Source organism: Bos indicus x Bos taurus, chromosome 12 (assembly GCF_003369695.1).
Source record: "Bos indicus x Bos taurus breed Angus x Brahman F1 hybrid chromosome 12, Bos_hybrid_MaternalHap_v2.0, whole genome shotgun sequence".
In the NCBI taxonomy this organism is placed as follows: domain Eukaryota; kingdom Metazoa; phylum Chordata; class Mammalia; order Artiodactyla; family Bovidae; genus Bos; species Bos indicus x Bos taurus.
In genome coordinates, this window is record NC_040087.1 from 56626304 (window position 1) to 56650172 (window position 23869).

Consider the following 23869-nt stretch of genomic DNA (forward strand, 5'->3'; position numbering starts at 1 on the left):
AGTTATTGTTTAGTTGCTAAGTCATATCTGACTCTTTGCCGCCTCGTAGCATACATGAACCATGAACTTCCAGATGTTCAAGCTGGTTTTAAAAAAGGCAGAGGAACCAGAGATCAAATTGCCAACATCCACTGGATCCTCAGAAAAGCAAGAGAGTTCCAGAAAAACATCTATTTCTGCTTTGTTGACTATGCCAAAGCCTTTGACTGTGTGGATCACAATAAACTGTGGAAAATTCTTCAAGAGATGGGAATACCAGGGCACCTGACCTGCCTCTTGAGAATCTTGTATGCAGGGCAGGAAGCAACAGTTAGAGCTGGACATCGAACAACAAACTGGTTCCAAATAGGAAAAGGAATACGTCAAAGCTGTATATTGTCACCCTGCTTATTTAACTTATATGCAGAGTACATCATGAGAAACACTGGGCTGGAAGAAGCACAAGCTGGAATCAAGATTCCCAGGAGAAATATCAATAAGCTCAGATATGCAGATGACACCACCCTTATGCAGAAAGTGAAGAAGAACTAAAGAGCCTCTTGATGAAAGTGAAAGAGGAGTGTAACAAAGTTGGCTTAAAGCTCAACATTCAGAAAACTAAGATCATGGCATCCGGTCCCATCACTTCATGGCAAATAGATGGGGAAACAGTGGAAACAGTGGCTGACTTTATTTTCTGGGCTCCAAAATCACTGCAGATGGTGATTGCAGTGATGAAATTAAAAGATGCTTACTCCTTGGAAGGAAAGTTATGACCAATGTAGACAGCATATTAAAAGGCAAAGACATTATTTTGCCAACAAAGGTCTGTCTAGTCAAGGCTATGGTTTTTCCAGTGGTCATGTATGTGAGAGTTGGACTGTGAAGAAAGCTGAGCACCGAAGAATTGATGCTTTTGAACTGTGGTGTTGGAGAAGACTCTTGAGAGTCCCTTGGACTGCAAGGAGATCCAACCAGTCCATCCTAAAGAAGACCAGTCTTGGGTGTTCATTGGAAGGTCTGATGTTAAAGCTGAAACTCCAATACTTTGTCCACCTCATGTGAAGAGCTGACTCATTGGAAAAGACCCTGATGCTGGGAAAAATTGAGGGCAGGAGGAGATGGGGACAACAGAGTATGAGATGGTTGGATGGCATCACCGACTCAATGGACATGGGTTTGGGTGGACTCCGGGAGTTGGTGATGGACAGGGAGGCCTGGCATGCTGAGGTTCATGGGCTTGTAAAGAGTTGTACACTACTGAGCGACTGAACTGAACTGAACTGAGACTAGACCACCAGGATCCTCTCCATGGGATTTCCCATGCAAGAATACTGCAATGGGTTTCTATTTCCTTCTCTAGGTCATCTTCTTGACCGAGGGATCAAACTTTCATCCCTTACTTTGGCAGGGAGATTCTTTACACTGAGCCACCAGAGAAGCCCTATAGATTAGAGTTGTTCAGTCACTCAGTCATGTCCAGGCTTCCCTGTCCTTCATCATCTCCCAGTGCTTGCTCAAACTCATGTCCATTGAGTCAGTGATGCCATCCAACCATCTTGTCCTATGTCATCCCCTTCTCCTCCTGCCTTTAATCTTTCCCAGCATCAAGATCTTTACTAATGAGTCTGCTCTTAGCATCTGGTGGCCAAAGTATTAGAGCCTAAGCTTCAGCATCAGTCCTTCCAATGAATAATCAGGACTGAATTCCTTTAGAAATGACTGGTTTGATCTCCTTGCAATCCAAGGGACTCTCAAGAGTCTTCTCCAACACCACAGTTCAAAATCATCAGTTCTTTGGCACTCAGCCTTCTTTATGTTCCAACTCTCACATCTATACATTATTTTCCAGTAAAACATATCAGTATGATGCATATGCATTAACAATATACACAAATTTTCCCAACAACAGTACATTGTATGATATTGTCATGACCAAATATTTCCTAAAGATCCTTTTTAGATAGAAAACTTCAGCTTTTGTAAAAACATGTGTAAATAGTTTGACCTTTTTAAAATTAACATCTTTAAAACCTTACAATAAAAGGTCTGTGATTCATATTTCATTCAGAGTTCAGAAAAGTATCTAGCAAAAATCCATTTTCTTCTCATTTTCTCTCTTCCTTTTCCTGCAGATATATCAATTTCAGCTTGATTTTCATCCCCCCAAAGACATATTGAGACTTAAACCTCCAGAACATGACCTTATTTGAAAATAGGGCCATTGCAGATGTAATTAGTTAAAATGTCATATTGGAGTAAGGCAGGCCCTTAATTCAATATGGCTGGTTCTTACAAGAAGAGAGAAATTTAGAGACAAAAACAGAGACACATATACAATCATGTGAAGATTGAGGTAGCGATTAAATTAATATTGCTCAACTTAGGATACCCAGAAGCTCGAAAAGACAAGGAAGGGTTTTCTTTCAGATGTTTTTGGAAGTTTTGGCTCTGATACCACCTTGATTTCAGACTTATAGAGTCCAAAACTACGATGACAAGGAATTTTTGTTATTTTAAGTTATCCAGTTTGTGGAATTTTGTTGTGATAGCCTTTAGAAACTAATACAGCAACTCAACTCTGTCTCTTCCTCATTAAAAGTTAATTACTCTATGGGAAAAAGTAGCCAGTTTCCTTTATATATATATATGCTATGTTGATCAACATTTATTTACCCTTTAAGTTAGAAAAGGTGCCTTATTGGAATAAGTAAAGGGAGAAATTCCAATTGTAGAATGTACCGTTAAAAAGACAAAAGTAATCTAGTCTTTTTCAAATGGTTCCATGTATATTTTCTTGGCTTTCAATGTAGTGTAAAAGCTTCCAAAGTTGCATATGTCTATTAGAGCAATGACAATAATTAGCATAATTGAAGTCTACCAAAAGATATGCAGGCAACTTTCTAAACATTTATTATAATTGCAAAATTAATTAATAGAAAGCATTGTGAATTTTCAGTTGCATGGATTTGTCACATATAAAGATAGGCAACTCATTAACTATTGCTTGTCTTATTCAGCTATCCATCATGTCACCATCTCTGCTGATGGAAAGGTGTTAGAATATTTTTAATCAAATTCCAGCTCTATCATAGTAAAACATTGCTTGTCTCTCTTCATGCTACCAATCTTTCAGAAGCCTCTAACTATCTTGAATCAAGAAAGTAACACCCAAGAGTACTTCCTGCACATCAATTGTCAAGAAAGATAATAGTTGACAGAGCAGTGGTGAAAATGTTCTCTGTGTATCTTTGAAAACAGATGAGACCATTCATAGTGTCCTCTATGTTTCATGCCATGTTTATGTGTCTGAAAAATCCCACTTGCCTCGACAGTCTCAGTTCAGTTCAGTTCAGTCGCTCAGTTGTGTCCGACTCTTTGCGACCCCATGAATTGCAGCACGCCAGGCCTCCCTGTCCATCACCAACTTCTGGAGTTCACTCATGTCCATCAAGTTGGTGATGCCATCCAGCCATCTCATCCTCTAGCGTCCCCTTCTCCTCCTGCCCTCAACCCCTCCCAGCATCAGGGTCTTTTCCAATGAGTCAACTCTTTGCATGAGGTGGCCAAAGTACTGGAGTTTCAGCTTTAGCATCATTCCTTCCAAAGAACACCCAGGAGTGATCTCCTTTAAAATGGACTGGTTAGATCTCCTTGTAGTCCAAGGGACTCTCAAGAGTCTTCTCCAACACCACAGTTCAAAAGCATCAATTCTTCAGTGCTCAGCTTTCTTCACAGTCCAACTCTCACATCCATACATGACCACTAGAAAAACCAGAGCCTTGACTAGATGGACTTTGTTGGCAAAGTAATGTCTCTGCTTTTGAATATGCTGTCTAGGTTGGTCATAACTTTCCTTCCAAGGAGTAAGCATCTTTTAATTTCATGGCTGCTAACATTTTCTCTTGCAGAAAGAGCAAGTGACACACCATTTATACTAAGTATATCAATTTATTTCCTTTGCTAGTATGCATGAAAACTCTTAAGAGTAGGGTAAATGATAAAAACACTTCATTGTGATTTGGGAGAATTTTTCCATTCTTTTAAACCACAGTGCTCTTAGTAATAAAATTGAATTTTAAAAGTTTAAGAGCTAGGTTTTTAATAACTTTTCAGGATAAATATTAATAGGAAAGATATCTATCTTAATGACACAATAGAAATAAGTATGTATCAACAGAATTAATTATATCAAATATCAATTTAGGAAAATGAAATATGATGATTCTTAAGTAAATATTGCAGTATAATACAAATGATCAGACAGCAATATTGAAAGAAAAAAAAGCAGCTTGGGTTTTATCATTGATATCATTTATGCTTATATTTTATATATTAGCTATAATCCTTAAATCGGAGAAGGCAATGGCACCCCACTCCAGTACTCTTGCTTGGAAAATCCCATGGATGGAGGAGCCTGTTAGGCTGCAATCCATGGGGTCGCTAAGAGTCAGACACGACTGAGTGACTTCACTTTCACTTTTCACTTTCGTGCATTGGAGAAGGAAATGGCAGCCCACTCCAGTGTTCTTGCCTGGAGAATCCCAGGGACGGGGGAGCCTGGTGGGCTGCCGTCTATGGGGTCACACAGAGTCGGACACAACTGAAGTGACTTAGCATAGCATAATCTTTAAATAGAAGATATCTGTATGTCATGGAATCTATAGTCTTGCTATGTGAATACCTAATCCCTGGTCAGTGCTTATATAATCAACAAGCACACAAACATAATAAAACTATGTGGTACAAATATACAATGGAAGGTTATTCAGCCATAAAAGCGAACAATTTGAGTTAGTTCTAGTGAGGTGGATGAACCTATAGCCTGTTTTACAGAGTGAAGTAAGTCGGAAAGAGAAAAACAAATATCGTGTATTAATGCACATATATGGAATCTAGAAAAATGGTATTGATGAACTGTTTGCAGGACAGGAATAGAGACACAGAGATAGAGAACAGACTTGTGGATGGGGGAAGGAGATGGTAGGACGAATTGAAAGAATAGCATTGACACATACACAATTACTATATGTAAAATAGATAGCTAATAGGAAATTGCTCTGTAACACGGGGAATTCAACACGGTGCTCTGTAACAACCTAGAGGAGTGGGATGGGGTGGAGGATGGGAAGGAGTTTCCAGAGGGAGGGGGCACATGTATACTTAGGGCTGATTCACATTGTTGTATGGTAGAAACCAGGTGCTTCCCAGGTGGCTTAGCAGTAAAGAATCTGCCTGCCTGCAGGAGATGCGAGTTTGATCACTAGCTCTGGGGAAGATCACCTAGAGAAGGAAATGGCAACCCACTCTAGTGTGTATATATATATATATATTTGTCTCCATATTCTTGCCTGGAGAATCCCATGGACAGGGGAAATCAGTGGGCTACAGTCCATTGTGTTGCGAGGAGTCAGACAGGACTGAAGTGACTTACACACATGCGCGCATGGCAGAAACCAACACAACATTGTACAGCAATCACCCTCCAATTAAAAATAAATTTAAAAAAAATGACAGAGAGCTGATGCTGGTTCACAGTGGATGGTATTCCCGGGCCTAGCCAATAATGTATGTGCGATTGCTACAGCTCTAAAAAAAACTTTGTTAAGGGATGAATCTGGAAAATTCACTTGCATTCAAGAGATTGGTCTATCAATATATTTTTTCTAACTTTGAATAGGTGCAAAATCAGATAAAAACAGTATCAAACTGGCCAAATACCACAAATGCCCAGTACTTAAATTTAAAATTCAGTCTTATGCAACAATTAGAAAATTAACTCCTTCATGAATCCCAGCTCTGAAGACCTTTTGTGACTTATACACTAAGTAGCAGAATGTCTTTTCACTCCCCCAAGCCTAACAAACTGCTAAGCTAACAGTCTATCCACTTAAAGTATGGCCTTCGTTGGGACTCCTTGCCTCCCTTTTTCTGGTTGTCTGGCACAAAGGATTGATCCTTTCATAATTATGCTCTAGAAGGTTGAGGCCAGGCAACCTGAAGCAGCTATAAACCTGCTACCTACTTTCTGATATTGGTGACCAATTATAAAGTTAGAATCACAATGATTCATTGTTTACATAAAAAAAAAATAAACCTTTCCACCCTGGTTATAACAGAAGCATCACTCTTCACAGGTATCTCAAAATGTATTTTCTCCAGAGGTTTTAGCCAAGTTATGCTGTAGTGTAGCTATTATGAAGTTTTATCGTAACTATTCTCTTATGTCTTCCAAACTTTGTGAGAAATATGTGTATTTGGTAAGAATATTTGGTAAGGTATTTGGTAAGAATCACATTCTGTTTTTGGTGGTATATCTGGAATATGAAACGCAACTTAGATGTATAGATGAAAAAAGGCTTTTCACAATTCCCTTCATGTCTAAATTTTGGAATGCATTGTTTTACAGAACTAATAACTCAAATCTAGCTCAATACAAGGCAAATTACTACCCCTAATACAAGAGACTTTCCTTTATTTTTTCCAACTCCTGATTGTAGAAAGGATAATTAAATATTTAACAAAGAATCAAAAAGAGGTGAACTATGTATATTCATATTTTATCTCCAATAGCAGATAAAATCACTGTGTTTTATTTGGGCTGGATGCCATGGGATAAGAGTGCAAGTGATGGCTATTGGTTATTTATTTATTTATTTTTTTGAGGCGAGTTTAATTTTATTTTATTTTTAAACTTTACATAATTGTATTTGTTTTGCCAAATATCAAAATGAATCCACCACAGGTATACATGTGTTCCCCATCCTGAACCCTCCTCCCTCCTCCCTCCCCATACCATCCCTCTGGGTCGTCCCAGTGCACTAGCCCCAAGCATCCAGTATTGTGCATCGAACCTGGACTGGCAACTCGTTTCTTACATGATATTTTACATGTTTCAATGTCATTCTCCCAAATCTTCCCACCCTCTCCCTCTCCCACAGAGTCCATAAGACTGTTCTATACATCAGTGTCTCTTTTATTAATCAATGGACAACTAATTAAGGAAATAAGTGGAATGTCAGGATACAGTTAAGGGAAAGGTGCCTTTACTGGCAGCAAAGAAATCCAATTATTTACTTATTTCCAAATATGAATGCAAATTAAGCTTGAAGTGTCATGCTTTAATATCATATGCTTATTCTTAAATTACAATTTGACTATGTTTAATTTGTATTGTTTGTATTTTTTTTTTTACTTCTATTCCTTTACTCACTAGCAATTTCATATGAAGATGAAATTTTTAAATAGCTTTTTCCTGGGAATCTCAGAGAAATTTCAGTAAGCACTGAATGAACAAAAATGGCATGACAGAACAGAAATAGTTCTTTGACTGTCAGCAGATATTTAAATAACATGAATACCATCTAGTTATAATGGATTCCTTTAGAACTGACGATACGATACTTAGAGAACAAAGGGAATCAGGCCAGAGTCACTTACTGTAAAGCACTGTAGAGTATAATAGTTGACATGAAAATGACTCTTCAGAACTTTCAGCATAATAAACCCCTGGGTGAAAGCTCTCAGAGTGACTTCCAGAAATACAGAGCCAATTGCTTTTCCATAAAACAACTGCATTTATGAGCATAAGGGAAGACTAAAGTACCAAATGTAAAATTCCCACTGTGACTGGCCTTAATATTAAAAGCCAGAGAAATGGATAAAAGAGACAGTAAAGTGACAGTCATATTTAAATTCTCAGTGTTTTTGTTTAAATCAGCCTTGCAATATCTGTCTTTTTAAATTACTTATTCAATGATTCAGTCTTCTCTATATATTTAATCACTCACTTAATAAACAGTAAATGTTCATTGAGCACATTTGGCTGCTATCCTCTGTTCAAGTTATAGGCATTGCAAAGATAAATATGATATTCCTGCTACCAGAGGTCTTTATTCGGTGGGAGACATGATTATTTAAGTCAATAAACCAAGTGTGATACAATAGCAGATATGAAAGACAAGTGATCTGTGAAATCACAGCAGGATCAACTTAGTATATCTAGAATGACTAAGGAGGATGCCAGAGGAAGGAACATTTACTCTGAATCTTGAAGAAAAGGATAATAGAGTTTACTGCATAGAACTAGTAAATCATACACAGGCTGTAGTTCATTACCTGATTTCCTGATTTTCAAACAGCATACATTGTTGTATGTATGCTGTGTGCACATTTTACTGATACTACTGAATGTGTCAAATATATAAAAGCTGTTTAGTCTTAACTAATCTATCCAATAAAGCCAATGTGTTTGTTTAGTCAGCATCTCTAATGGTCATGAATTTAACCAGAAATTACCCATTTATAGAGAAGAATTTGATATTAAGTATTAGACCATCAGTTTATCCACAAAGGAGCTATTTAATTGATCTTTCAAATTAATGTTAATATTCACTGATAGGCTAAAAAATAACTTCAAAGCATGTTCATACCCTGATCCCTGGACCTGTGATTATATTATCTTATAAAACAAAAAATGAAGATCATTGCATCCAGTCCCATTGCTTCATGGCAAATAGATGGGAAAACAATGAAAACAGTGAGAGATTACTTTTGAGGGGGCTCCAAAATCACTTCAGATGGTGATTGCAGCCATGAAATTAAAAGATGTTTGCTCCTTGGAAGAAAAGCTATGACCAACCTAGACAGCATAGTAAAAAGCACAGATGTTACTTAGCCAACAAAGGTCCATCTAGTCAAAGTTATGGTTCTGCCAGTAGTCATGTATGGATGTGAGAGTTGGACTGTAAAGAAAGCTGAGCACTGAAGAATTGATACTTCTGAACTGTGGAGTTGGAGAAGACTCTTGAGAGTCCCTTGGACTACAAGGAGATCCAACCAGTCCATCCTAAAGGAGATCAGGCCTGGGTGTTCATTGGAAGGACTGGTATTGAAGCTGAAACTCCAATACTTTGGCCACCTGATGCAAAGAACTGACTCCTTGGAAAAGACCTTGATGCTGGGAAAGATTGAAGGCAGGAGGAGAAGAGGACGACAGAGGATGGAACAGTTGGATGTCATCACCAACTTTATGAACGTGAGTTTGAGCAAGCTTTGGGATTTGGTGATGGAAAACAAAGCCTGGTGTGAGACACGACTGAGCAACTGAACTAAACTGATAAAGCAAAAGAGGTCTTATGTGTGCCTTGCAGATGGAGTTAAGGATTTTAGAGAAGGGAAAATTATCCTACATTATTGGTATGAGTCTAAAGTGAGAGAATGGATCAGAGTGAGAGAATGTTACATCACAGTGAAAGCAAAGAGAAAAGCAATGTGTTAACCAGAGCAGAGGAAAAGAGAACTGACAAAAGAAGCTCAGGCAAGAGTTACATGGGGCTACACATCAAGGAATTTGGATAGTTTTATTTTAGAAGCCTGAAAAGCAAAGAAACATGTCTTAAAGCTACCGGAAGAAACACAGTTCTGAGGAAAAATTTTTAGCTCAGTGAAACCTCTTTGGCTTCTGACATCCAAAGCTCTACAATAAGAAATTTGTATTGTTTTAAGCCACAAAATGTGTGGGATTTTTTATAGCATCAATAAGAATTTAGTACAGAATATAAAATATTTTCTTTGCTAAAATATAATTTATGATTTTGTTCTCAGCATGTATTATAAAGTATGATTATAAAGCTAAAAACTGGATCCTCTAGATAATTCCACAAACAAAGCAAAGAAATATTGTTATTTTAGAAATTTGATTAGCTTTTTCATTTTCCAGTGGGCATTCTATGTTAACTGTACTTTCTTGAAAATACTTTATAGAAAACTTTTGTAAAAGTGTCAAATCTGCTTAATATGAATAGAATGCTAGATTTCTAATTAAAAAAATAGATACACAATAAGCACCAAAGGTTTACTGTATAGCACAGGTAACTATAGTCAATATCTTGAAATAACCTATAATGGAACATAATCTGAGAAATAATATATGTGTATATGTATAACTGAATTACCTTGTTGTGCACCTAAAACATTTTCTCAATATGCTTCAGTAAAATATATATATTAAGAAAAAACAAACATACACACAAAAACTAATGTCAAATCTTCCAGAAAATGAATGCCTATATTTAGTTCTACTTATTTTGTACAACTCACCATCCTCATTATAGTTATATCTACCTGACTGTAAGGATTTAAATGTTTTTGTGTTATTTTAGAATTTGGAATCATTCTGATATAAAGGAAATACATGTTCAACATAGAAAATAGGCAAAAAAAAATCAATGGCATTATTAAGGTTTCACATTAAAAAATTACTCGATATTTTTTACAACATAGTAATATAAATTTTGAATAATTCAAACATATTTTGAATCTTGAAATCATCACTAAGTGATTCTTAAGTATATTTTATCACATTTAAAAATGAAACTCAATAAGTGCATGCATGTGTGCGTGCATGCTAAATTGCTTTTGTGTCTGACTCCTTAAGACCCCAGTCCTTACGACGCTATGGGCTGGGGTCCACTAGGCTCCTCTGTCCGTGGGATTCTCCAGGCAAGAATACTGGAGTGGGTTGCCATCCCTTTCTCCAGAGGATCTTCCTGACCCAAGGATCAAATCCAAGTCTCTTTATGTCTCTGCATTTGCAGGCAGGTTCTTTAACATTAGCACTAAGTAATCTACAAAGTACCTGCCATAATTTGTTTGGTCAACTCATCATAGATGAACACTTAGAATTTATTTTTACTGTACATAATAATATTTATATATCAGTGATAGCTATCTTGAAAACTACTGAAAGTAGAATTACAGAGTTGAATTGTACACTGAATTATGAATTTTGGGATAGACCTAGTAAATGTTTCTCAGAAAGCTTTAAAATTAAGTATATTCTCAAGAATGCATTAAAATGTTCATTCAATTACAACTTGTGCAACATTTAGCAAAAGAAATTATATTTTTTTTTACAAACTCATAGAGAAAATGCTATCAAGTTGTTTTAATCTGATTTCATAGAATTAATGATATGGAAAATTTTTAAATTTCACTTGCTCTTTTATAATTTCTTCCTTCCCATTCCAGAAAATGAATGCCTAAATTTAGTTCTACTTATTTATATTCTACTTTTATTGAACAAATTAGTCCATCTGGTATTTAATTTTTAAATAATTTGGATAGGTGTCTAAATTATTTTGAACAAAAATATTAAGCAATTTTTTCAGCATACCACTGGGGTTCTGAATCTTGTTTCTTGATTTTATTTTCTCCATTCCTCACTGATATCACACTGGTTTACGAATTCCAATTTTTTTTAATCAATTACATTATCTCTATGTAAATGCTCTGATCCAAGTATTAATTTAATAATTTTAAATGATTGCTCAAACATTTGTGAAAGAATAAATGTGCTGAAAGAGGGCATTAAAACTCAGAAATACTGTTTATTACATGAAAGTGAAAGTGTTACTTGCTCAGTCCTGTTTGACTCTTTGCAACCCCATGGACTGTACCTGCCAGGCTCTTCTGTCCATGGAATTCTGTAGGCAAGAATACTGGAGTAGGTTTCTATTTCCTACTCCAGGGGATCTTCCTAAACCAGGGATCAAACCCAGGTCTTTTGCACTGCAGGCAGATTCTTTACCATCTGAGCCTCCAGGGAAGCTGAGTAAAGAATATGTTGAAACCAAAATTAGTCTCTCTCTGCCTATAAGGCAAGCTTCCCTCAGGTGACAGGCATGCTTGCCACAATAACCCAGGAACTGTGTGTTCCCAGCTTATTAAACTCATTTGGAAAAAAATAAATAAATAAACTCATTTGGTGAGCAATTTCTCCTATAACTCTACTAAAAGTTTCCTGGTGACTGTAATTGGCCAGGTTTAAATCACATAATCTACCTCCACCCCTCTGTTACTGTGTATGGACTTTTTAAGCCTGTGTTTCCTGAGTGTAAGAGAAATCATCATTGGTACTTCATCAAGGACACAGAATTTCAGGTAGTGGTCAATTTTCACTGTTTAGGTTAGAGAAAAATAATATTATTTTTGTATTTTTTATTTTTATGTCCTATATCTAAGATGTTACCCATTGTGAGGCATATCCTACATAGTGTATATATTATTCTGCAACTTTTCCACTCTAGCAAACTAGTGTAATTTATACATGTTTATATCAATAACTCTATTATCTATTTCATACCTGTATGATTATACCTCAGAATATTCATTGATTCAGCATCTCAGGATATTTTGAATGTCTTTAATATTTTGTCATTAGAAGCAGTGCTTCACTAGATTTTCATGTTGTGACTCTGACACCATTTCTATAGGGCATGGAGCTAAGGGCCATACTGTTCAAAGCATATGCAGAGCTTCAATTTTACTAGACACATAAAGTTTCACTGTTAATTACTTTTTTCATTTACATTTACATCTCCAATCTATGTGAGCTCCCATTGTTCCAGCGTCATGCAAGGTTGGTTCCTATATGCAGTAGGGCTTGGGAGAAATTCATCAATATCATAGCAAGGTGAATTTAGTTTGGATGAAAAAATATATATATATATATATGTGTGTGTGTGTGTGTGTGTTTGTGTGTATGTGTGAAACCACAGTTAGCAAGAAAATACAAGGATTAGACCTCTATTCATTCTCCCCATAGAAATATCCCCAGGTTAAGGTTAAGACTGGTTATGTAATACATGAGTTCAAGTGCAGGCACCTCATGCATTATTCCATTCCATTTAGTCCACTGGATGTGTGTGCAGTGAAGGCCACAGTCACAAAGATTATATGGGTGACAGAAAGTCTACATTCAGTAAATGTTGTCTTGGGATATCAGTTTCCAATCACCTGGGGATGTTGGGGTCAGTAGACTCTGAATGAAAACACATGTTAGTGTGCAGACAAGAAGAGAATAATTTCTGTAGAAAGATCAAGTGTTATTATCATATACTTACTAAAGAAGATAAAGAGATTGAAAGTCTTTTATAGTATTTGTGGATTTTCTATTTATAATACAGTTTATACTTCCTGAGTGAAAATTGTGTTTTAAAATTTTTAATGAAAATTTAAAAAAAATTTGTGTATACTCTGTTATGAAAGAACTTCTATAGGAATTTTCAGTTATGCCATAGGATAACTTCTTGTATTCCCCCAACACTAGTTTAATATTCACCAAGTGCCATTCTTTTTTTTTGGGGGGGGGGTGGTGATAGTTCTAAAAGGTCTTGTGGGTCTTCATAGAACCTTTCAACTTCAGCTTCTTCAGCATTACTGGTTGGGGCATAGACTTGGATTACTGTGATATTGAATGGTTTGCCTTGGAAACGAACAGAGATCATTCTGTCGTTTTTGAGATTGCATCCAAGTACTGCATTTCGGACTCTTTTGTTGACCATGATGGCTACTCCAGTTCTTCTGAGGGATTCCTGCCCGCAGTAGTAGATATAATGGTCAAACCCATTCCAGTCCATTTGAGTTCGCTGATTCCTAGAATGTCGACATTCACTCTTGCCATCTCTTGTTTGACCACTTCCATTTGCCTTGATTCATGGACCTGACATTCCAGGTTCCTATGCAATATTGCTCTTTACAGCATCGGACCTTGCTTCTATCATCAGTCACATCCACAGCTGGGTGTTCTTTTTGCTTTGGCCGTATCCCTTCATTCTTTCTGGAGTTATTTCTCCACTGATCTCCAGTAGCATATTGGGCCCCTACTGACCTGGGGAGTTCCTCTTTCAGTATCCTATCATTTTGCCTTTTCATACTGTTCATGGGGTTCTCAAGGCAAGAATACTGAAGTGGTTTGCCATTCCCTTCTCCAGTGGACCACATTCTGTCAGATCTCTCCACCATGACCTGCCCGTCCAGGGTTGCCCCATGGGCATGGCTTAGCTTCATTAAGTTAGAAAAGGCTGTGGTCCTAGTGTAGTTAGATTGACTAGTTTTCTCTGAGTATGGTTTCAGTATGTCTGCCCTCTGATGCCCTCTTGCAACACCTACAATCTTACTTGGGTTTCTCTTACCTTGGGTGTGGGATATCTCTTCATGGCTGCTCCAGCAAAGCGCAGCTGCTGCTCCTTACCTAGGATGAGGGGTATCTCCTCACCACCGCCCTTTGTGACCTGCAACATGGTATAGCTCCTCTAGACCGTCCTAAGCCCATGCAGCCACTGCACCTTGGACATGGGGTTGGTCCTCCCGGCCGCTGCCCCTGGCCTCGGGCGTAGGGTAGCTCCTCCCAGCCGCTGCCCCTGGCCTTGGGCATGGGGGCGTGGGGTAGCTCCTCCCGGCTGCCGCCCCTGACCTTGTTCGCGGGGTATCTCCTCTCGGCCGCCTCCCCTGACCTCTGACTTGGGTAGCTCTTCTTGGCCGTTCCTGCACCGTCGCAGCCTGGAACTCTCGGCTGCTGCCCCTGACCTCAGACGTGGGGTAACTCCTCTTGGCCACCACCCTTCGGGCGTGGGGTCCTCCTGGCTTCTGCCCCTGACCTTGGACATGGGGTAGCTCCTCTAGGCTGCACTTAGTGCTCCAGTCACAGCCGCCGCCGCAGTGCTTAGATGTCCTTTTCATTATAGGGGACTGGAATGCAAAAGTAGGAAGTCAAGAAACACCTAGAGTAACAGGCAAATTTGGCCTTGGAATATGGAATGAAGCAGGGAAAAGACTAATAGAGTTTTTCCAAGAAAATGCACTGGTCATAGCAAACACCCTTTTCCAACAACACAAGAGAAGACTCTACACATGGACATCACTAGATGGTCAACACTGAAATCAGATTGATTATATTCTTTGCAGCCAAAGATGGAGAAGCTCTATACAGGCAGCAAAAACAAGACCAGGAGCTGACTGTGGCTCAGATCATGAACTCCTTAATACCAAATTCAGACTGAAATTGAAGAAAGTAGGGAAAACCACTAAACCATTCAGGTATGACCTAAATCAAATCCCTTATGATTATAGAGTGCAAGTGAGGAATGGATTTAAGGGACTAGATCTGAAAGATAGAGTGCCTGATGAACTATGGAATGAGGTTCATGACATTGTACAGGAGACAGGGATTAAGACCATCCCCATGGAAAAGAAATGCAAAAAAGCAAAATGGCTGTCTGGGGAGGTCTTACAAATAGCTGTGAAAAGAAGAGAAGCAAAAAGCAAAGGAGAAAAGGAAAGATATAAGCATCTGAATGCAGAGTTCCAAAGAATAGCAAGAAGAGATGAGAAAGCCTTCCTCAGTGATCAATGCAAAGAAATAGAGGAAAACAACAGAATGGGAAAGACTAGAGATCTCTTCAGGAAAACTAGAGATACCAAGCGAATATTTCATTCAAAGATGGACTCGATAAAGGACAGAAATGGTATGGACCTAACAGAAGCAGAAGACATTAAGAAGAGATGGCAAGAATACACAGAAGAACTATCCAAAAAGTTCTTCATACCCAGATAATCATGATGATGTGATCACTGACCTAGAGCCAGACATCCTGGAATGTGAAATCAAGTGGGCCTTAGAAAGCAGCACTACGAACAAAGCTAGTGGAGGTGATAGAATTCCAGTGAGCTATTCCAAATCCTGAAAGATGATCTGTGAAAGTGCTGCACTCAATATGCCAGCAAATTTGGAAAACTCAGCAGTGGTCACAGGACTGGAAAAGGTCAGTTTTCATTCCAATCCCAAAAAAGGCAATGCCAAAGAATGCTCAAACTACTGCACAATTGCACTCATCTCACATGCTAGTAAAGTAATGCTCAAAATTCTCCAGGCCAGGCTTCAGCAATACGTGAACCATGAACTTCCAGAGGTTCGAGCTAGTTTTAGAAAAGGCAGAGGAACCAGAGACCAAATTGCCAACATCCGCTGGATCATGGAAAAAGCAAGAGAGTTCCAAAAGAACATCTATTTCTGCTTTATTGACTATGCCAAAGCCTTTGACTGTGTGGATCACAATAAACTGTAGAAAATTCTGAAAGAGATGGGAATACCAGACCACCTGACTTGCCTCTTGAGAAATCTCTATGCAGGTCAGGAAGCAACAGTTAGAACTGGACATGGAACAACAGATTGGTTCAAAATAGGAAAAGGAGTATGTCAAGGCTGTATATTGTTACCCTGCTTATTTAACTTATATGCAGAGTACATCATGAGAAATTCTGGGCTGGAAGAAGCACAAGCTGGAATCAAGATTGCCAGGAGAAATATCAATAACCTCAGATATGCAGATGACACCACCCTTATGGCAGAAAGTGAAGAGGAACTCAAAAGCCTCTTGATGAAAGTGAAAGAGGAGAGTGAAAAAGTTGGCTTAAAGCTCAACATTCAGAAAATGGAGATCATGGCATCTGGTCCCATCACTTCATGGGAAACAGATGGGGAAACTGTGGAAACAGTATCAGACTTTATTTTTGGGGGGCTCCAAATCACTGCAGATGGTGATTGCAGCCATGAAATTAAAAGATTCTTTCTCCTTGGAAGGAAAGTTATAACCAACCTAGATAGCATATTCAAAAGCAGAGACATTACTTTGCCAACAAAAGTCCATCTAGTCAAGGCTATGGTTTTTCCAGAAGTCATGTATGAATGTGAGAGTTGGACTGTGAAGAAAGCTGAGTGCTGAAGAATTGATGCTCTTGCACTGTGGTGTTAGAGAAGACTCTTGAGAGTCCCTTGGACTGCAAGGGGATCCAACCAGTCCATTCTAAAGGAGATCAGTCCTGGGTGTTCTTTGGAAGGAATGATGCTAAAGCTGAAACTCCAATACTTTGGCCACCTCATGCGAAGAGTTGACTCATTGGAAAAGACTCTGATGCTGGGAGGGATTGGGGGCAGGAGGAGAAGGGGACGACAGAGGATGAGATGGCTGGATGGCATCACCGACTTGATGGACAGGAGTTTGAGTGAACTCTGGGAGATGGTGATGGACAGGGAGGCCTGGCATGCTGCAGTTCATGGGGTTGCAAAGAGTTGGACAACTGAGCAACTGAACTGAACTGAACTGATTATGCTGCTGCTGCTGTTGCTAAATTGCTTCAGTTGTGTCCGACTCTGTGCGACCCCGTTATTGCCTCCTGAGGCACATCATCAGTGCATGGTAGCCAGGTGATCAGTGCATGATCAGTCACATGATCAGTGCCATTCAGTCACGTGATCAGTGCATGATAACCACGTGGTCAGTGCATGCTCAGTCACGTGATCAGTACTTGATCAGCCACGAGATCAGGGCCTGCACAGTCATGTGATCAGAGCCTGCTGAGCTGCGTGATTCCTGCCTGCTCAGCTGCTTGACAATTGCCAGCTGAGCTCTGTGATTCCTGCCAGCACACCTGCTTGATTATTGCCTGCTGAGCAGCATGATTCGTCATAGCGGGCTCCATGATTATTGCCTGCTGATTGCGTGGTTCGTGCCTGCTCAGCTCTTTGATTATTGCCTCCTGAGGCACATCATCAGTGCATGATAGCCACGTGATCAGCACATGATCAGTCACATGATCAGCGCCATTCAGTCACGTGATCACTGCAGGATCATCCCCATGATCAGCGCATGCTCATCACGTGATCAGTACTTGATCAGCCACGTGATCAGTGCCTGCACAGTCACGTGATCAGGGCCTGCTCAGCTGCGTGATTAATGCCTGCTCAGCTGCTTGACAATTGCCATAGCCTTTAGTATGCTGCTGCTGCTAAGTCACTTCAGTCGTGTCCGACTCTATGCAACCCCATAGATGGCCTTCTACCAGGCTCCCCCGTCCCTGGTATTCTCGAGGCAACAACATTGGAATGGGTTGTCATTTCCTTCTCCAATGCATGAAAGTGAAAAGTGAAAATGAAGCCGCTCAGTTGTGTCCAACTCTTCACAACCCCATGGATGCAGCCTACCAGGCTCCTCCATCCATGGGGTTTTCCTGGCAAGACTACTGTAGTGGGGTGCCACTGCCTTCTCCGAAAGACATTATAGACAATCATTTTTATTTTCATAAATGTATTCAAACAAAAATTTAAAAGAGCAGATCGGTGTTGACCATTATGTTAAGCAGCTCAGCTCTTGAATTTGAAGTTTTTATATTATGGCTAAAAAATCATGTATTTTGAAGAGAGAAAGACTATTATATATGATGTTAGTTTTGTACTATGCATCACAGACTTCATATTCCTCTATGGTCATTCAGAAGTTTACTAAAATGTCTAGTCAACTTCTTTGAGCAAAGTCCATTTTCTATCTCAAAGTGAAGTGAATCCTAGTAGTATCATATGAATACTTGCTAGAGTAAAAATAGAAATGGTAAAGACTCTGCCTGCAATGTGGGAGACCTGGGTTTGGTCCCTGGGTTGGGAAGATCCCTTGGAGAATGGAAGAACTACCCACTCCAGTATTCTGGCATGGAGGATTCAATGAACTGTAGAGTTCATACAGTCACAAAGAGTCAGACACAACTGAGCAACTTTCACTTTCGCTTTTCACTTTCACAGTGGATTGTTAATAAATAACCAATTAGGACTTATTAAAAATTAATTAAGCATTTTCTTTGAGATTCATGACTATAAATTCAGTAACTAACAAATCCATTTAGATGAGAAAGTCAATTTAAGGAAAAACAATCCTCAGAGCAACAATTGTGATCTACATTTGGACAGCTTCAAACATGGTTGTAACTTTCTTTCTTTTACTGGGAAAATAGAAACTCAAATTTCTTTCACCCTAGTTCTTTATCTGCATGCCTGTACACCAGCATTTTTAAGAAAAATGTTGGCAAACTATGTAAAAGAGCAGTGCTTGCCCAAACATTACTGCCCAAGTTATTACTATATAATTTTTTTCTGCCCTAAAATGGAATACCTGTTGGCTCTTCCTCTATCCACCATTAACCCGCTCACTGGGGATGGAGGATTCTTAATTCATTTGGAAAATTATAACTCAGTGCTACCTTTGGTAATTAACGGCTGTGAGCTAAGTTGTGCCTGTGTTGCAATACTGTAACTCCTCATCCTATTTCCTCTAGTACTTTTTAAATGCTACAGACATTGTAGCCTATAGATTTATTCCACATAGATATACAAAGCTTGTCCATATCAAAGACAGTATAAAGAGTTCTGAGGCAGTCAGCAGATGTTTAGAAAGAAATAAAAATATGATAGCCCTTATAAACAGTAAACTTAAGATTTTTGGTTTTCCTTATAAATGCTTATTCTTTGAAAACAGTGGGTCTATAAAACCAAGTTCTTGAATTTCAGATTTTGGTTGATATCATAGATTATATATTGTATCATATCATAAATCACAAAGTATATACTCTGGTTGAAATAATGGTTGTGCTCAGCTTTTTTAAATGAAAACATCTAAATTGACTTTGAGGTGCAGTTACTAATTATTTAATGATGTTGAAATATAATCATAACAAGGAAGAACAATAGTTCAATTTGTATGCCAAATGTATAACAGCTTATCATCATATCTTGCCAATAATTATTAAATACACAAAATAACAAAATAAGAAAATCAGTAATGATTTACTTTAAAAAAATCTCGTATAATTGATTTAGACATTAGTTGGACAACACAGTCCAATTTTTTTTAATGTGACTCCAAAAAACAAAATTACTGATTAAAATCACATTATATAGTATATCATAATATTACCAAGTTATCAAATGCTAGTATATTACATTTGGATATGTTGATACAGTAATTAATATGTCTAACATTTTAGAAGTGAGACATTTGATTTCCTGTCTTCAAATTAAACATCTATGTCTATTAAATTACACATATCAAATAATCCTTCCTTACCAATTAAACCTTTTATATAGTGAGTCACAATAAATTTGCAAATCAATGATTGTTTGCAATAATACAATTAATAAATAAATCCTCAAATCAAAGAAAGAAAACCCAGAACCCATTAGAAAATTTGTACTCAGAGAAGATATTTAAATAGCCAAGTTAATACAACCTTACTAATAATTAGAAATGCACAAGTCAAATCCAAAATGTGTTCCATTACATACTCAATAGAATGACTAAAGTAAAACTGAAGATCTCAAGTACAGGTGAAAATGTGGAGCAACTGTAACTCATATAATCCATTGGTAGAAGCAAAAAATGGTTGAGAATCTATCAAGTTATCTTCTAAAAAGTTTTTTCGTCAATGTGTAGTGATAACCACAGTATATGTACATATTTTTTACACTTGATCTTAGCCAAAAGGCCGAGAAGCGATGTACATATTTTTTAATTCTAGTGTTTATGTTATTTTTCTTTAGGAAGCAAAATGGAATAGTAGAGTAATAAACCTAATCTGGATTAATTTGATATTGTATACTAGTATGTAAATCTCATATACAAGAAAGATATAAAATAGACTACATGAAGGTCTGTCTTAAAAGCAAATGTGATTTAATGTATTAATCTCATTTACAACTTATACATTTTAATACATATTATTGAGGAGTTAGTTGCAGTGTATTTTATACTGTTTCAGAATTAAAGAGGTTTTTATCATTAAACATAAACACATAATCTGACAAATTCAGTTAACACAAACTGTAAAACCTTCTAAGATATAATTGCTAGACTACTCTCTCAATTGTATTAAACAGTATCTTTCAGTGGGGATTTTTAAAAATTATTTTTATCTTAGATTAGATAAAAGTGTGCAATGTATACATAATGCCCCAGACAGAACTTTACAAACTGTGATTTGGACCCTTTCTCCATCCCTCCTAAACACATATTCTTACACAGAAAATGCTTTGGCTTTAAATCATTCATGGTGCAATTAAATCATTATTACCTATTGTATTTCCTTAAGATCACACAGAAGTTGTCATTTCTACATTTTTGAAGATAAAATCTTAAGGACAATCAGAAAGGAATCTCATATTTTTTGTAAATTTAAGTTTCCTTGAATTCATGTAATTCCAAGGGCTTTTGGTTTGTGTTTTTGTATAAGTTTAGGGAGTTACCTAATATCTAAAAATGGAACACTGAATATGCTTCTGCCCCAACATTTCCATTTGAACATTGGAAAATTATACCAGTCATAACAGCGAGTTTATTTATTGACTTTACAGATAATGACAGTGATCTCTTATAGGTTATTACAAAGTACTGAGTATAGCCTCTGTGCTCTGTAGTAGGTCCTTGTTGAATATCTATCTTATATATAGTAACGCATATAGTAATGCTAAACACCTAATTTATCCCTCCCGTGCTTCCCTTTTGGTAACCATACGTTTGTTTTGCATGTCTGTTTATATTTGTTTTGTATATAAGTTCATTTGTATCTATTAATATTTTTGATTTATATCTTACATATAAGCAATATAATATGATATTTGTCTTTTCCTGTCTAGCTAGCTTTGCTTAATATGGTATTCTCTAGGTCCATCTATGTTGCTGCCATTGGCATTATTTCATTATTTTTTATGGATGAGTAATATTCCATCATGTGTGTGTATTGTGTTAATGAATGGTTAATAAAATAAGAACACATAATTCGTAAACACTGTTGTTGTTAATATTTTGTTCCTTGGAGCCACTAGGAAATAATTTTTACTATGCAGCATCTGAGAGGAAGAGTTTGACAAATTAACTTTTTTGCTGCTAATATGTCACTATACTCTGAAGCCACGTCCCTCCTCTATATTGATAGCAATGCAGCTTGCAGACTTTCAGACCATCTGAACAGTCTTCATTTGTTTTGAGGAAACAGGGCAAGATATGAAAGGGACCTGGATGGAATCCGAATGGGCTAGTGACCATTGGTGTTTGTCAGGAAAGTGAATATATTGGGTTTGGACTTGGTACAGTATCAGTTCTACACACCGTGTATTATATGATAGTAATGCATATGTTTCTTTAATAATTGTGTTGCTCAATGTGTCTGTTATACACAGGACCTTCTTGCTCAGGTATAAAGACAATGCAACAGTTATTTTCTCTCCTATATAATAAATGGCCTGCATTCCTCTTTAACTGATATTGCTGCTGCTTTTCCACTGTCTCTACAAGGATGATCTGGGAAATCATTTGCATTTATAATGATTTGTGAAATCTTAGTGATAATCTCTGTATTTCCTGCCCTTACATTTTTTCTCTCCACAAATAACTCATGGTCAATATATATTCTTCTATATTCTCATTAATGCTGCATATTTTATTCCTATAATTGTATATAATTAATTAATGTGGATTCTCTTTTGGGTTATTAGAATCACAGAATGGCTATAGAAAAAAAAAAATGGCCAACCATTTCTAATCAAGCAGAATTGGTATCTCTCATATTAGCTGTCTGTGAAAATAGATTCCTCTGCCAGCAAAGCACCTATTTTGTTCCTGACAACTCACTTGTTCTGTGATGGTACTCTCCTCATTTGCATTTTAAGGGGTTATCTTAATACCTACTCCATATTCCAAGTTTGCATTCTATAACACTTTATTTTGGGTAATCAGTTCAATTCAGTTCAGTCACTCAGTCATGTCCAACTCTTTGCGACCCCATGAAGCACAGCATGCCAGGCCTCCCTGTCCATCACCAACTCCCAGAGTCCACCCAAACCCATGTCCATCAAGTCAGTGATGCCATCCAACCATCTCATCCTCTGCTGTCCCCTTCTCCTCTTGCCTTCAGTCTTTCCTAGCATCAGGGTCTTTTCCAATGAGTCAGCTCTTCTCATCAGGTGGCCAAAGTATTGGAGTTTCAGTTTCAACATCAGTCCTTCCAATGAACACCCAGGACTGATCTCCTTTAGGATGGACTGGTTGGATCTCCTTGCAGTCCAAGGGACTCTCAAGAGTCTTCTCCAACACCACAGTTTAAAAGCATCAATCCTGCACTCAGCTTTCTTCACAGTCCAACTCTCACATCCATACATGACCATTGGAAAAACCATAGCCTTGACTAGACAGACCTTTGTTGGCAATGTAATGTCTTTGCTTTTTAATATGCTGTCTAGGTTGGTCATCCCATGTGTTAATGAAGGGCCTCTTTTACCTATTCAGGTCCTGAACTAGCAGAGTCCTATTTTATTATGATAATCAGATTTTCATTCCTCTCAAAATTAAACATATAACCAATTCCTTTTTTATAATTTTGAAGATCTGCTATCTGAAAATATTTGGTTGCAGCAATGCAATTCTAAGAAATGGAAATTGTTTTAAACTACTCTAAGTTCTGCATATGCTGAATACCTTCAATTTGGTGTTACAGAATCATTCCAAATGGATAGAACAGTGGACTCTAAGATCAATCTCCAAGAATGGCTCTCCGAAAAAAGCTAGTGAATTGGCCCTCAATGGTTCTCAGAAAAAAGCTATTGAATTGGGGCAACCAGAGAGTTGCTGCTTTTTTCACAAAGAGGTAGGTGGAAAATAGGTTATATTTGAAGTTCTTGATTCAAGAACAAACTACAAGTGCTGCCATCCAGGAATCAGGAAATTGTTGTTGCTATGGCTGCAGATACCTTTCAGTAGTCACAAAGCTAAGGTCTAGTCACCAGAATGCTGATGCAGAAAATCAGTGTCCACAATCTCACTTTTCAGAACCAAACAAAAGCAACAGCAAGATGACTTCTTCATTTCCACCCTCCAAATTTTGAACAATTGCAATGAATTTCAGATTAATTTTCACAAATTAATTTTCACTTAAAAACATGGTTGCAAAAAAAAAAAAAGCATCTGCAATATTATGTTAGCTATTTAGGTTCTGATATAGAGAAGGCACACTAGAAAAAGATTAAAGCAGCAGATGCTGATGAGCAGTTTACCATTTCCACTCCCACACCAGTTAAATTAAAAAGAGCAACTAAATGTGAGACAAGGACAATGGGGAAGAAAAGCCTTTCTGTTTTCTATATTTCAGAACATCAGGTCAAAGAGTAAATACAGTTATATTCTGTAGCAGTGGTAGTTGGAAGTGCACAACAGTAATAGATATATTCATACAC

The 23869-nt window shown here is 37.7% G+C and overlaps 1 pseudogene; it reads right to left on the reverse strand.

The window, feature by feature from the left end:
• Positions 1-19967: 19967 nt before the first annotated feature.
• LOC113902608 lies at positions 19968-20142 on the reverse strand (annotated as a pseudogene).
• Between the last annotated feature and the right edge of the window lie 3727 nt (positions 20143-23869).